Source organism: Chroicocephalus ridibundus, chromosome 1, assembly GCF_963924245.1.
Source record: "Chroicocephalus ridibundus chromosome 1, bChrRid1.1, whole genome shotgun sequence".
NCBI lineage: Eukaryota > Metazoa > Chordata > Aves > Charadriiformes > Laridae > Chroicocephalus > Chroicocephalus ridibundus.
The window spans coordinates 218,287,151-218,300,630 of record NC_086284.1 but is presented as its reverse complement, the minus strand read 5'-3'; the positions used below and the strand labels follow the sequence as shown (position 1 = coordinate 218,300,630).

Below are 13,480 nucleotides of genomic sequence, written 5' to 3'. Positions count from 1 at the left end.
AGCACGGCTCAGAGAGAGGTGAGTTACCGGCCCTCTTGCTATTGCCAACATTCAGAGGGAGCCGCTTATCTTCCCTAATTCCGGTTTTACACAGGATTTAAGGGAGCCAGGTAGGGACTTTACAGTAATGGTGCCAGCTCGGTAGCTACCAATGCATCTGAGCGCATCTCTCTACAAACAGCATCACCCTGCGAGATCCAAAACCTCCTGTTTTCTTCTCAACACAGCATTCAAAACAGTTATTAAAACCAGTAACAACCCACTTGCACCAGTGCTCAGCTCAAGCCAATGAACGAGTACAATCACATTATATGGACACTAAACCAAAACCCCTGTTTATTTTGGACACCAGCATAAACTAGTACAGGTTTTTTAAGTGCTCCTGATCCAGTAATTCACACGCCATAGGCTGAATCGTCCCGGGAAATGAATAAAGATGAGAGCATTTAACACCACAACAGACTTTTTACCACCTAAATTGCGCCACAGATAAGAGTTAGATCAAAAGTGTTTTTTCCTTCCCGACCTAGCCTGGCATGTTGTACATTATAAAAACCAAGAGAAAGATTTTTTTTTTAACTGCAACAATATATTCCGTTACCTGCAGCAAGCGAAGAATAAACTTTAAGAGTTAAAAGATTTAATAGAGTAATAATTCCCTTTAAGTACCTGCTGGAACAGAACACAAAATACGGAGTGCTCATTCTAACCTCACTCACTGTCTAACACAAATTGAGAATACATTTCACTTTCATATTCTTATATGCCGCAGAACGTATTATTTTAGAAAGGCATCGGATAGAATCTGCAAGCTTTTCCCATTTTATCTTTTAATACAAACTTCTCAACTCTACAAAAGTTTGTAAATAAAGACAGGGTGGCAACGCCACCGACATTCCGGAAAAATGACGGGATCGAAGTGTATTTAAAAAAACTGCATTACTTGGGTCTCTACAAACACAGATGTCTAGGTTGGGTTTTCATCCTTTCTATATGTGAGCCTCGTTTTGTTCTTATGAAATAAATACCCCCGCGCCGGCATTTGTAAACTGACCCTACACGCTCAGTGAGATCTGACACGCCGCAGATAAGGTCTTAAAAAAATATAATTCACCGTGAAAACACCAATTTGCTCTTCGAGCACGAGCATTGCCCAGCTCTGCCCAAGTACAGCCAGAGCGCTCTCAATTACACCGTCTTCGTATCCGCGTTTTTATCCAGCTGGCAATGCCTGGCAGGTCCCTGCAAGCTGTTGGCAGCTCGCCCCATGGTTTGGGGCAAAAGGAGCTGGCACAGCTTCAACAGGCTCCTTCACAGCTTTTTGACTGATGGCTAATGCCATCCACCCAAAGAGACCTAGAAAAACAAGGAAATCCAGCCCCTTCATTAGGCTTCGCTGATCGGAATGGGAATATGGCCACAGACTTCGCAGTTGATGATAGACCACATAAGCAAGGAGGTTGAGAGCTTTTGCAAAGACCAACAGAGCTCCCTTGCCCTAAATGCTCTTTGACTCTTAAGTGAATATTCATGAATTTTGAAGTACAGAACTCGAAACAATTCCTTTCCAGTTCAGAGGGACAAGAGAGCTCGATGTTAGCTTCAAAATCCAGAGCGCGAGTGAACGTTTTACAGAATGGGAAAAAAAAAACCACATTAATTTTTAAATCAGTTCATAAATTACCTGGGAAAACCTTAAAAATGTGGCAGTAAGAGCAACTCTCTCTTACTCTCTTTTTTTTTTTTTTCACCAGCAAGTACAATGGCTCTATAAATTGCAAACATCACAGTCTCGTATCTCAAGTTCAGATTCTGGAGCCCTGACTGTATCAGAATTTTCTCTCCTATTTAATTGCAGCAAAAAGTATTTAATTCTTACAATTTTGAAGACATGCTCAATGTGGCCCAGGAGTAACCAGCCCTAGGAGATCTGCTCTGGCTTTAGAGAGCTCAACATACACGTGTTGCTTTCTGGGCGGTAGATGATGAGCGTGGAGGACCAAGCGCACCCAGTCAACCTCAGCTGACAGAGGAGCACTGGTGCTCAACACATCCTGTCCTGATCTCCAGACTCACAGAATAATCATAGAATCACAGAATGGTTTTGGTTGGAAGACACGTTTAAGATCATCAAGTCCAACCGTTAACCTAACACTGCCAAGTCCACCACTAAACCATGTCCCTCAGCACCACGTCTACCCATCTTCTAAATACCTCCAGGGATGGGGACTCCACCACTTCCCTGGGCAGCCTGTTCCAATGCTTGATAACACCTTTGATGAAGAAATTTTTCCCAATATCCAATTTGTTTCATTTCCTTTAAGACCCTTTATTAAAATTCAAACCTAGCTGCATGGGGTGTAGGGTTGTGGTGTTCTGCAAAACAGACCAATACAGCGAAACAAAACCACCATCAAGGTGAAATGGCCTTTGCATTCCCCATGCCTAAACCTTCCCTCCAGGGAGGCCATTTCCTCTTGTCCCACCGCCTGTTCCTTGGGAGAAGAGACCGACCCCCCCTGGCCACCCCCTCCTTTCAGGCAGTTGCAGAGAGCGAGAAGGTCTCCCCTCAGTCTGCTTCTCTCCAGGCTGAACACCCCCATCTCCCTCAGCTGCTCCTCACAAGCCTCCTGCTCCAGACCCCTCACCAGCTCCGTTGTCCTTCTCTGGACACGCTCCAGCCCCTCAATGTCTCTCGTGTACTGCCAGTGTGCATCCCAACAGGCACATTTTGGAAGTAAGGCTTGATTGAAAATCCTGCTAAAAGGGAGGAGGAGAGAGCAGAGGAGACGCAACCTGAAGATCCAGTGAGGAAAGCAGACACATTAAAAAAAGATGATGGTTCAATCAAGAATGAAGGCGTGAATCTACCGCAGGGAAGGGATGTACAGTGTGAGGGGTATCTCAGGTGTCTCATATAGGGATTACTCTTACCTCACTAGAAAGAAGGTAGCAAGCATATTCCGTCAACTGATCACCACAACCCCAACCATGGGAAGTCCTGGTTAGGGAAGCTAAGGACCTTACTGCTTTTTCTGGCTGCAGCTCGGTCTGCAGTGGCTTAAACAAATCACAGATTATTGTGAATTAATTTTACTATTATTACTGGGAATGTGTTGCTAAAATTCAGTGGGTTTCTATATGCATATGCCTCCTTTGCCTCAGAGCATCACAGATCCATAGGATGGACTACAGCCCTAGCTCTCCTTTCTTGGAGCATAAAATTTTTGGTGTCCCGCAGACTCTACGGCTCTACCACAAACACACAACAGCTCTACCAAGCTATAGAACTGGACAGTCTCTTCCAGACCAGGTACCCTTCAGTAAGGCATGGGCAGGTGACCTTTTTCTAATAGTTCAGGGATTTCTCAGTCTTCATGCAACATCTAAAGGTGGTCGCAACCACATTCATACAGCTGTGTCAAAATAAATCACCACCGACTTTGCAGACCTAAGGGCACTGAGATCTTGGCAAAAATTACGTTGTCACATGGTCAGGCATGAATGAAGCTATGAATCATACTGCAGTTCAACCCTGGTCCTAGAAATCATCCTTTTCTTGTGAAAGACATTTTTAACTGAGATACCTATTACAAAATTGGTGAGGTACAAAGCTTTTTTTCTTCAATTCACTTCAGTGTGAACTACTATACTTCTGGATAAGTACAAATATATAAATCATAGAATAGTTTGGGTTGGAAGGGACCTTTAAAGGTCATCTAGTGTAAGTAAGTGTAAGCAAATAAGAAACTTATTTTAATGAACTCCCTCTATTAGCTAATATTTCACAAATCAGCAGATATTCAGATTACCTGCCCATCAGAGATGTCCGACTGACAGGCAACAACTCATAGCTCACCAACTTTGCCCGTGTTTTGCCATCTGATCTCAAGATTTAGTCATTTTGTCTCACTTTGCTTACCCACAACATGGTCTACTTACAACAAAAAAATGCCAGTGAGATGTTATTTATTAGTAACTGTAAAGTTTTGCAACTTCTGAGATGAATAAAATCACTAATCGTTTATAAACCATGAAAAGGATAATCAAGCAACACAATTGTCCAATGATGGGGGGGGGGGAATGATGGAATTAAGACCATGAAACTGGCTTTCCATGCAAAAGACTAAACAGAAAGGAAAGACAAGTCTTCAGGAATTATCCCTCAGAGGTGGGAACAAGGTCACTCTGGTTTGTTACGGAAATGGGATTATTATGAGCTTTCTTAAAGAAGCCCATCCTCAAAACCGACCATTTCTGCTTCATTTTGGCTTATATAAAGGGGAGAGAAGACGACCGTAAATATGAACCATGAAGGGAAATGTCCTCTAGTACAATGTAATTCAAGAGTGTTTTATATAAAATTTCAATAAAGCTAATAGAAGGGAAAGTAAACGTTTTCCCATCACACTGCATAAAGCCAACACAGCCAATACACATTTTCGGCTTCGGAAAAAATAAAAAGGTACTTGCAGACACCTTGGAACAAAGCTTTCATTTTAACAATCCCATCTCCCGCTTCGTGCAACTTTATTAGCTTAAAACCACTGCTCAACTCTGCCCTTTGGCTCCCCAGTCACCGTGCCACTTAGCACGGAGAATAATAATGAGCAACATAATGGAGCACCATTTCTATCCCTGCCAGTCTCTGGGGACGAGTAATCATCTCTGTACTGCCATTGCTAATGCAAACTACTGGCGCTAATCCACTGGGACTCCGAGTAGAACACACAGGGAGATTGTTTTGCTGTTGCCCACCCTTTCTTCTTTCCTTTTTCAAAATCCATCTCTCTCCTGCAGGAGTCTCTGAGACATGATTAAGCCCACCATTGCCGAAACATGAAACGAGTGAGGCAGACAGATAAACACAGCCTGATTTCTCTGCAAAACCTCTTGTGAAGGTTAACCACGGCACAGACCTAATGCAAGCCTACTTCGTTGAGGGCTATTATTAAACTGCACAGTTGCCTGAAAACACCGCTATTGTGTTCTAAGACTTGATTCAGAGATTTAATTCCAAGCCATGAAAGTGCGAATTGAGCGTGAATGGTTTTACCCAGTTCACACTGTCCACAAACATTTGTTAATACAGCAAAATAAATTATATTCTGCAACAACCTTATATTTTTAAAGCTGCACGGAATAAAGTGATACAACAAACAAGATTTGATCCCTTGCATTTTGCAAATAAGCGGAGTTTCAGCAATGACACATCGATACCCGCAGCATAGATTATCTTGCTCTGAACAGCGAAGACCTAAGCTGTAATGTCTTCGTTTTACACGAAAATATTAGGCACACACAATTTAGGATGTTTATTCCACTACAGTTGAAGAGCAGAGCTGTTTTCAACTTACATCAAGAAGTTCCATCCGAAAAATTTAAATTTTAAATTTAAATTTTAAAGGTCAAGTTCTTGGCCTTTAGTGTAAGGTCAAGGGATGTTGATCCAAACACCTGCAGTAAAGACGCACGGACAACCACTGGAGAGTGTCAGAAGAGGGAAATGCCACAAGTGTACAAAACAACATGGTGGAAACAACCCAGTGGCATCTCCCAGCCGTAAGGATGGATCCCTGACGGACTAGAAGAATTACTCGGAAAAGTCAGAAAGAATCACAACCCAAGCCAGTGCTGACAGAGCTCCCCTGGCAAAATTTTTACTATTCTCATGATTTTCTTACTCCATTTTGTGCAGAAAGACCATCTACTAAAAACCCAAGAGATGTAAAGTTTGGGGGAAAAAACCCCAACAATCAGTTCCTGTCTTTTTTCCTCCAAATCCCCATTTCCCTCAAAATCAGTACTCAGCTAGTTAAACCCACACAAATCCAAACTCGGGCTTAGGCACAAAGTTGATAATGATCAATCTCACTGTGCTGAGCAATCAAAGAGCGTGATCATCATCGGGAACAAGCCTGTTGACCCAGAAGAATTTGCACCAGTTCCCCCATGAATCTTAGTCCTCTAATCTCGCTGATAACATTAACGAAAGGTGTCAGCCCGAATGAGGCAGCTGGAGGAGGAGGAGGGAAGGCTCACAAAGGAAGAAAGGAGAGCTCAGGAGAGAGGAGATCCACAAGGGAAAGGAGCGGAGAGAGAAAGGCTTTACAGTCGGAAAGGAGCAGGTGACATCCAAGAGGGTCACGGCGTACAGAAAATGAACCAGGAGATTGAAAGGTTTTGGTGGAAGTGCTGACTTTGAAAACATCCCTTCATCTCTTTTCCTTCATTGCAATGTTTTCTTCACAAGAAGAAAACACCAAATACCTAAAGGATAAGGTGCATCTACCCGCTGAAAATGAAGGAATGTGCATTTGAAAGTTGTATCAACTGTTTCTTCTCTTGCGAGCCTCCAATTTGATGGCACATTAATTCATCTCCGTTCTGTTATGCATTAGGAAAGCTAGGCATGAGGTACAAAGCCAGCCTGGTATAAACCTCTTCTCTTGAGCGCAACCACATCATCCATTTCTTGCTCATTGTAATGCAACTCAGAACCTGATCCAACACGCAGCCTCTTATACTGCCCCAGGCCAAATCGTCCATTGGTTTAAATTTGTTTAATATCATGGAAGTACATTTATTTTAACTAAATGAGGATCTGACTCCGAGTTCATTCTACTGTGAGTTAGTAAATACGAGGCGATATTGAAATCCTAATTCATTCAAGCAGTAGCCAAAGGCAACTCTGGACATCAAAACTCATTTTAAATTAGGAAGAAACGGCCCTGGGTTAATTACCAGCGTTAAGGGATCTTTAGCATCACGTGGACAATGCCAACAAAGGAGTTTCTGCTTGTGTTTCTGCTCCCATCTAGGGATGGAAATGCATAGACGGATGGAAGACCTTGATTTCCCAGGTTAAAGAGCAGCACTGTTACCAATAAAACCAGTAGAAAAGTGGGGGGGTGGGGGGAAGCGCTATTTTCTTACTGTGCCTGAAACTGCACTTTCTTCCAAGCACAGCATGTACGTCTGCAGTTCACAAAATCATAGAATCACAGAATCCTTTTGGTTGGAAGAGACCTTTGAGATCATCAAGTCCCCTTCTTCTGTTTTTTGAGTACATTGGAAAAGTAAGGCTACACTCCCTTCCCAATCCTGAACATCAACGAAGATTTTATCCTGTTTTGAGTCCTTCTTTGTAGAGCCTGCATTTCAGAAATTATGCCTGAGCAGCCACAGCTGAAGCCCTTCTATCGCAAAGATTATTTCTCTTTATGAGCAGTCTGCAAAGGCAGCTCATGGGTAAGTTTCCAAAATTAGGAAGGAGGAAGCGAACGCCAGTGTACGTTTCATAGGAAGGTCTTAATGCAGAACTCATCCCCTTCTATATCCATCAGAACCACTTTTATTTACCCACAGGGAAGGTTCCAAGGCTCAGCTCTTCATTCTGGGTTTTCCTTCAGGAAAGATGAGTTTGGCACGCTTCAAGAAATAAAACTCCTCATTTCCCTCGTTTCATGGAATATCACAGCAAACCCAAAAGGGGAGGAAAACATCTACAGGCAAACTGAACCTCAAAGCTACATGAGTCAAAACAGTTACGCTCCCCCAGCATCAACGCTGACATGTCTTGCGTTGGGAAAGCATCTTCTTGATTCATACTAATGGGGCTGATTCACGTTTGTAGCATCGCAGTTTCACCCTGCTCTCGTCACACCAACGTTGAAGTGCAGAAATTAAAGCCGGGAGAAAACAATGCTGAAGCAAGGGCCGGTATCACCAACTAAGAGCAGTTAAAATCAGATCCTCTTAACGCACACTGGGAACTGCCGCTGGAAGCTACACTCATCCATACCCTTAAGTATTGAAGGATTTGATCCAGCTCCCCCGTACGCCCACAGGTTGGGAAGAGTTTTATATCAGGCCAAAAGAAATGGGCTTTGAAATTACAATTTCTCCAAGCGAGTGAAATATTTCAGAAAATAAAGTTATGTAAAATCAATAGCACGCCAACGATTTTTCTATAGATGGCAGCTTATTTAGTTAACATCAATCATCATGGGGGGAAGATGTAAGAAAGACGTATGCAGGAACTCAGATTGATTTCAAAACTGGGAAGCACTCATAGGTCCTATGGCATATTATAAACAACAATAATGCCCAAGAAGGCATCAGCCCTGGAAAGATTCAAATCTAAACTTAAACATAGGGGTAGAAAGAAAGAAAACAGTTTATGAAGACACCTGAAGAGCCAGCAATGGGTGACTTAGTGAAAATCTGCATAACTAAAGAGGAGCAGATGTCTTTGAAGAATGGGACCTGATCAACTCAACTGCTCCTTTCTGCGACCTGCCGTACCCTGCTCACTCTCCTCACCTACAACACACGGCTTGTACAGAGCTCACGACCCTTGATTAAAAAAATATTAAACTGGGTAATCTGTACATGTTTTAACACAGGTACAAAGGTACAGTGCTCAGATGCCTCATTGATCAGGGAATTCGAAAGTCTTCATAGCAAATGCCGTAAGGTTTTAAGGATTATGTGTTCTACTGACAGAAATACTCCTAAAATACCTCTTCAAAGTCCATAAATTTTTTCTATAAAGGAATTTGTTTAAGGTGACATAATTCCCAGACCAAATTCTTCTCATCTAATGCTTCGAAGGCTGCAGTCCATAAGACGCTTTTTCCCCCAAGTACTTTGTTTTCTACTACAGCATGTTGCACCCCCCACACGCACCTCTCGTAATGCGATAGTCACAGAGGGACTGATGGGATGTTTTCCTCATAATTCTAGACAAATGCTTTTCTTCCTAGCAGCGAAGGGCAAACGTGATCCCAGCAAAGTCCTGAATGCATCTCGTTCCTCTGAAGAGCATGCATTAAACCCAATGACTTTGCTCTAGAAAATGTGTAGATTGTTGAACTGGATGACTACAAATCACGCCTGTGCTATATAAGCCGCCGCAGAGAAGAGTGCGCTCCATACAGAGGACTCAAGGCTCAAAGGATTAAATGGAAAACTATTTGCAGATTTGGACAGACTTTAGGTCGAATTCCTTAACATTCTCCTTGAATCATCCCAAGAACATCTGCAAATGTATCTGCAGACACATCTATCTTCACACAAAACCCAGTTCTCCAAGACCATGAGATTGTCCATGGAAAGACACCAGACAATATTTTGGAAAGCCTCCATTTTCCAGTCATGGCTCACTGGTCACAGTCAGATTTTTCCAATCTGTTTCTTGCCAGAAGCAGAGCTAAAAAGGTGCAATTCAGCCAAGTTGTTAAAAGGAAAATTTTCATTTGCCTCGTAGTTTCATTTCTAGAAGGTCTACAACCCATCTCCAGTAATAAACAGCATTATTAAAGAAAAGGGAAACTAACTTTCAGGAGCAGGTGAAAGCAGAACATCATGTAAAGGCCAAAATTGCTTCCCCTTTTTCTGCCATCAATCTTTGACTTCCCATGTATTTCCAGTTTGTGTAGATCTGAGCCGGAAAAGCTGGGAAATGAAACCGATTTCTCCTCTGTGAGAGCAGCACAGCTCTTGCTGCTCTCTCTTTCTGCTCTTCTGAAGTCTGCAGAGCGCACTCCACGCGCGCTTCTCGCTTGCGGCCCCCATTAAAGTAGCGGGAGCTAAACAGAGAGCTAATCCTAAAGTGATACAAACACCCAAGCAGACAGTTTCTCCTTTACTGTGCCACTGCAAATGGCTCGAATAAAACCTCTTAGGTTTTTTTGGTTTTAACTGAGATAGAAGAGAAACGCAAACAATATGGACTTTAGAGTACCTAAGAAATACCTAAGAACAAATTGAAATGAGAAGAAATAGGACAAAAGGGCTATTTTCCCACACAGGATTCACCTCTCTAAAAAAACAAATAAAACCAGAATTAGTTCAGCAGAAGGAACCTCCTTTGATGCCCACAATGACATACGGCCTTCTACGGAAGATCCTGCACACTCAAGACTTCTCAGATACCCAAGAACGGACCATTTATGGCCGTGTCCCACACTCAGGGATCCATATCCAGACTCACCATCTTTCATTCTCGTTTCCAGATCTGCAACCCGGCCTGTGATGGCAAATAACCTCCTTCCCTGGGTTTACACTCCTTGCATCCCCTTTGTCCTACCTAGATGACAATAGGGCTGCAGAGAGTTAGGTGATTCCACAAATGAGAATGCGGCAGACACAGAAATCAGCCTTCCTGCCAAAGAGCAATTAGAGTTCGCTCATTCCCGCACCTCCCAAAACATCCAGCATCTGTAAAGGCGCCATTAAGGAAGCCTGCGATGTCCCTGAACTAATTCACTTGGTCCAGCAGTTGATTCCCCCCCTCCCCGTCCCCCTCTCCTCTCCAAACAATTCTTGGAGTAAAGGTTTTCTGCAGAGAAAAGAGAACGAATTTTGCCCAGGAAGGTGGAAATCTTGGCAAAAGCATCTGTGCGACTGTAATCAGCCTGTGCGGGGTTTCCAATTTCTCTTTTCATTAGGCAGCAACTGGCTTCTTTTATTCAGAGATGTGTATACAGTGGCAGAAGAGATGTCTCTAGTGGTTTTGCTGATGCCATCCTCCCTCTCCTAAAAATAACCAATTGAGGCTATTCCTGCAAGATGCCTTTCATGCTCTGCATGAATAGCTTATGTGAAATAGCTCCTGCATACCGAAGCATACAGAAAGCTTTATTCTCCTGCACAGGAAAGGATTTATTTAAGCAGAATGAAAAAGAAACTGAACAGAAGACACATATCCTCCTATACAACTGGGAATTCCAACCGTCTGAATGATATGTAAATCATATGCGCTTTTAATGTGTGGGCCCAGTTGGAAGAGGGCCGAGTCAAAACCAGCCCCTTTCTCGTTCAGCGCATCTGCTGGGCGTGCGTGCACGTCTACTCAACGACACTTGATGACTAAGGGTGGTCACAATTTATCTTTCAGATTTTTCTCTAGAATTAATTTTCTACTAAACATTTTAGTTTTCAGTAGGAGAATCCATTTTCTCCGTGAAAAGCTGATGTTTTCCTGAAAACAAATGCACGCACCTGTGAACGGAAACATTTCAACCAACTGGAAATTCAGTCAACTCGCCTCGTTTTTCACTACTTCTAATTCTGTGGTACGTCTCCAGACACACTACGATCCCGTGACGGGATCTGATCCCAGCAGATCCCCCAGAGTGCTCCAGGGGGCCTCAGCCACAGGGCAGCAAGTTTTAACATCTTACCAACTCCATTGCCAACATTTGGAGGATGTTTGGAGTCTTTACCATGAGCTCTTAGCCTGAAAGAGTCAAAACCACTGAAAGACAAAGCCAAGCTCTATTTTCTCTTGTGTTCCAGGCCAGGATTATTTCCCCCAACTGAATATACCCACGGATTTAGACTGGGCTGAAAGGGGCTGCTGAGAAACTAATAGAGAGACAAAGTTATTGAAACTGGAACAACTGGGGACAGAACTGTTTGCTCCTGGAGGGGATGGAGAGCAGCAAACTCCAGAAGGAGTTAATTTGCAAGACCCGCAGTTACAAAAAAATACATTTCATTTTTAAAACACAGGTTGTGCTGGATTATTGACAGCTTTAAGAGCACATAAAAATTGAAGTACGAATAACTCCATTATCATTTCACCATTTTATTACGTTATTCATGTTTGTACTTTTCAAATGCTTCTTCAAGAAACAGGCAGAAGGGTCTCCAGACAGGCTCTTATTACTTTTATGCCCAAAGTACGACTGCCGAGACTACTCCAACAGTATCTAAGCTGTGATTTTTAAAAATTATTTGGTAAGTCTTTTGTATTTTATTTTTTTTCTTAAGACTTTCTGGGTGCACAACCTAAATCGAGTGTAAAATTCCCTTTGAGTAGAAATCTATTCTGAAAAGCAAGAGTAAAACCAGAAGAAGTGCAAGTGCTGCAGTGGCAGCTGATGGATCTGGGCCATCCGTGGTCACTCCAAGCCCACCATGAGCAACACTCCCAAATTCTATACCACAACAGGAACCAGGCTTCCTTTTGTTCCCCACCCTGAAATTCCAACCACGTTTCCGACCTGGATGATCACAGGGATAGAATCACCCAAACTTCTTTAAAAATAAACCCAACGAAAACCAAGCAATCACTTGCCAGTCTCGTGCAATTTTGTCGTTTAAATCTTGACCAGCTCTACAACCTTCACGCACGCTTGTAACCACCTCAGTCCTGCACTATGTTTGGACAGAAAATCCAAAGACATTTGGACAGGTTTAAAATCCAGACCTCAAAATAGCCTTCAGCAGAATGCTCTGGATAAAGAGAATAAAGCTTGCCCTGGACTGGATTTTGCTAGCCAGTAAAGAATCATAGAATCATAGAATTGTTGAGGTTGGAAGGGACCTTTAAGATCATCGAGTCCAACCTTTAGCCTACCCTGACAAGAGCCACTTCTAAACCATGTCCCTCAGTGCCCCCTCTACCCTTTTTTTAAACACCTCCAGGGATGGTGAATCCACCACCTCCCTGGGCAGCCTATTCCAATGTTTAATAACCCTTTCAGTGAAAAAATGTCTCCTAATATCTAATCTAAACCTCCCCTGACGTAACTTGAACCCGTTTCCCCTTGTCCTATCACTTGTCACCAGGGAGAAGAGGTCAGCCCCCATCTCTCTACAACCTCCTTTCAGCTAGTTGTAGAGGGTGATAAGGTCTCCCCTCAGCCTCCTCTTCTCCAGGCTAAACAACCCCAGCTCCCTCAGTCGTTCTTCTCAGTCGAAGAAAGCACAGGTATCCCGATGGCCAGCAAATCCCACACTGATGGGGCATCAGATCACTTGTTGCTCCTGCCGCCCACACCTCCAACGTGACACTTCAAACTCAGCTAATACGGCTGTAGATTCCTCTCTGCCGGTCTCATTACATTCCGATCCCAGCGCTAAGCACGTTGTTAAGCATTGTAATTCTTTCTTTATTAGATTCAGGTATATAAATGGCATCCCAGGGAGCACGGTGAATTTTGATCATTATTTCTCTACTCGAGCTGTGTTCATCTGCCTGCTGAGAGGATGATCACCAACTTACCCCACGCCCCTCTGGGACCCATTATTTATCTTATTACATTTTACAGTGTGGAGTAAATAAATAGCATTAAAGTGCTAAATTTATTCATCGGAATGGGTTGCATTCGCATACTGGAGCCATTTTTCAAATCAAGGAAATGCTGTTAATAGGTACTCTATGAAGATGTGCAAAACATTCATTTTAATATGGCCGTAATAAAGCAAGACTGCTATGAACTGATGATGACATTTCACATCTGTGAAGAAGGACAGCCACACTTTAATATCTCCATTTCCTCAGCCCACTTCTATCACATGCAGCCCAAGAGGGCCGTATTAATTATTTTGGTGTCAGTTCTAAGAAATTAATTTCAGTCATTATTGCAGCGTGCACATTAAGCAACAACTGCACGGCTGCTTGAGAGATGGGCTGGGAAAATCCTACACACTGGGAGGAAATATAAGCACGGTGAAAACCAGGCAG

The 13,480-nt window shown here is 43.0% G+C and overlaps 1 protein-coding gene across 1 annotated transcript in view; it reads right to left on the bottom strand.

Moving 5' to 3' along the window:
- EXOC4 (exocyst complex component 4) overlaps positions 1 to 13,480 on the bottom strand; it is a 429,176-nt gene that overhangs the window by 188,292 nt on the left and 227,404 nt on the right. The gene's annotated exons all lie outside the window — the stretch shown is intronic.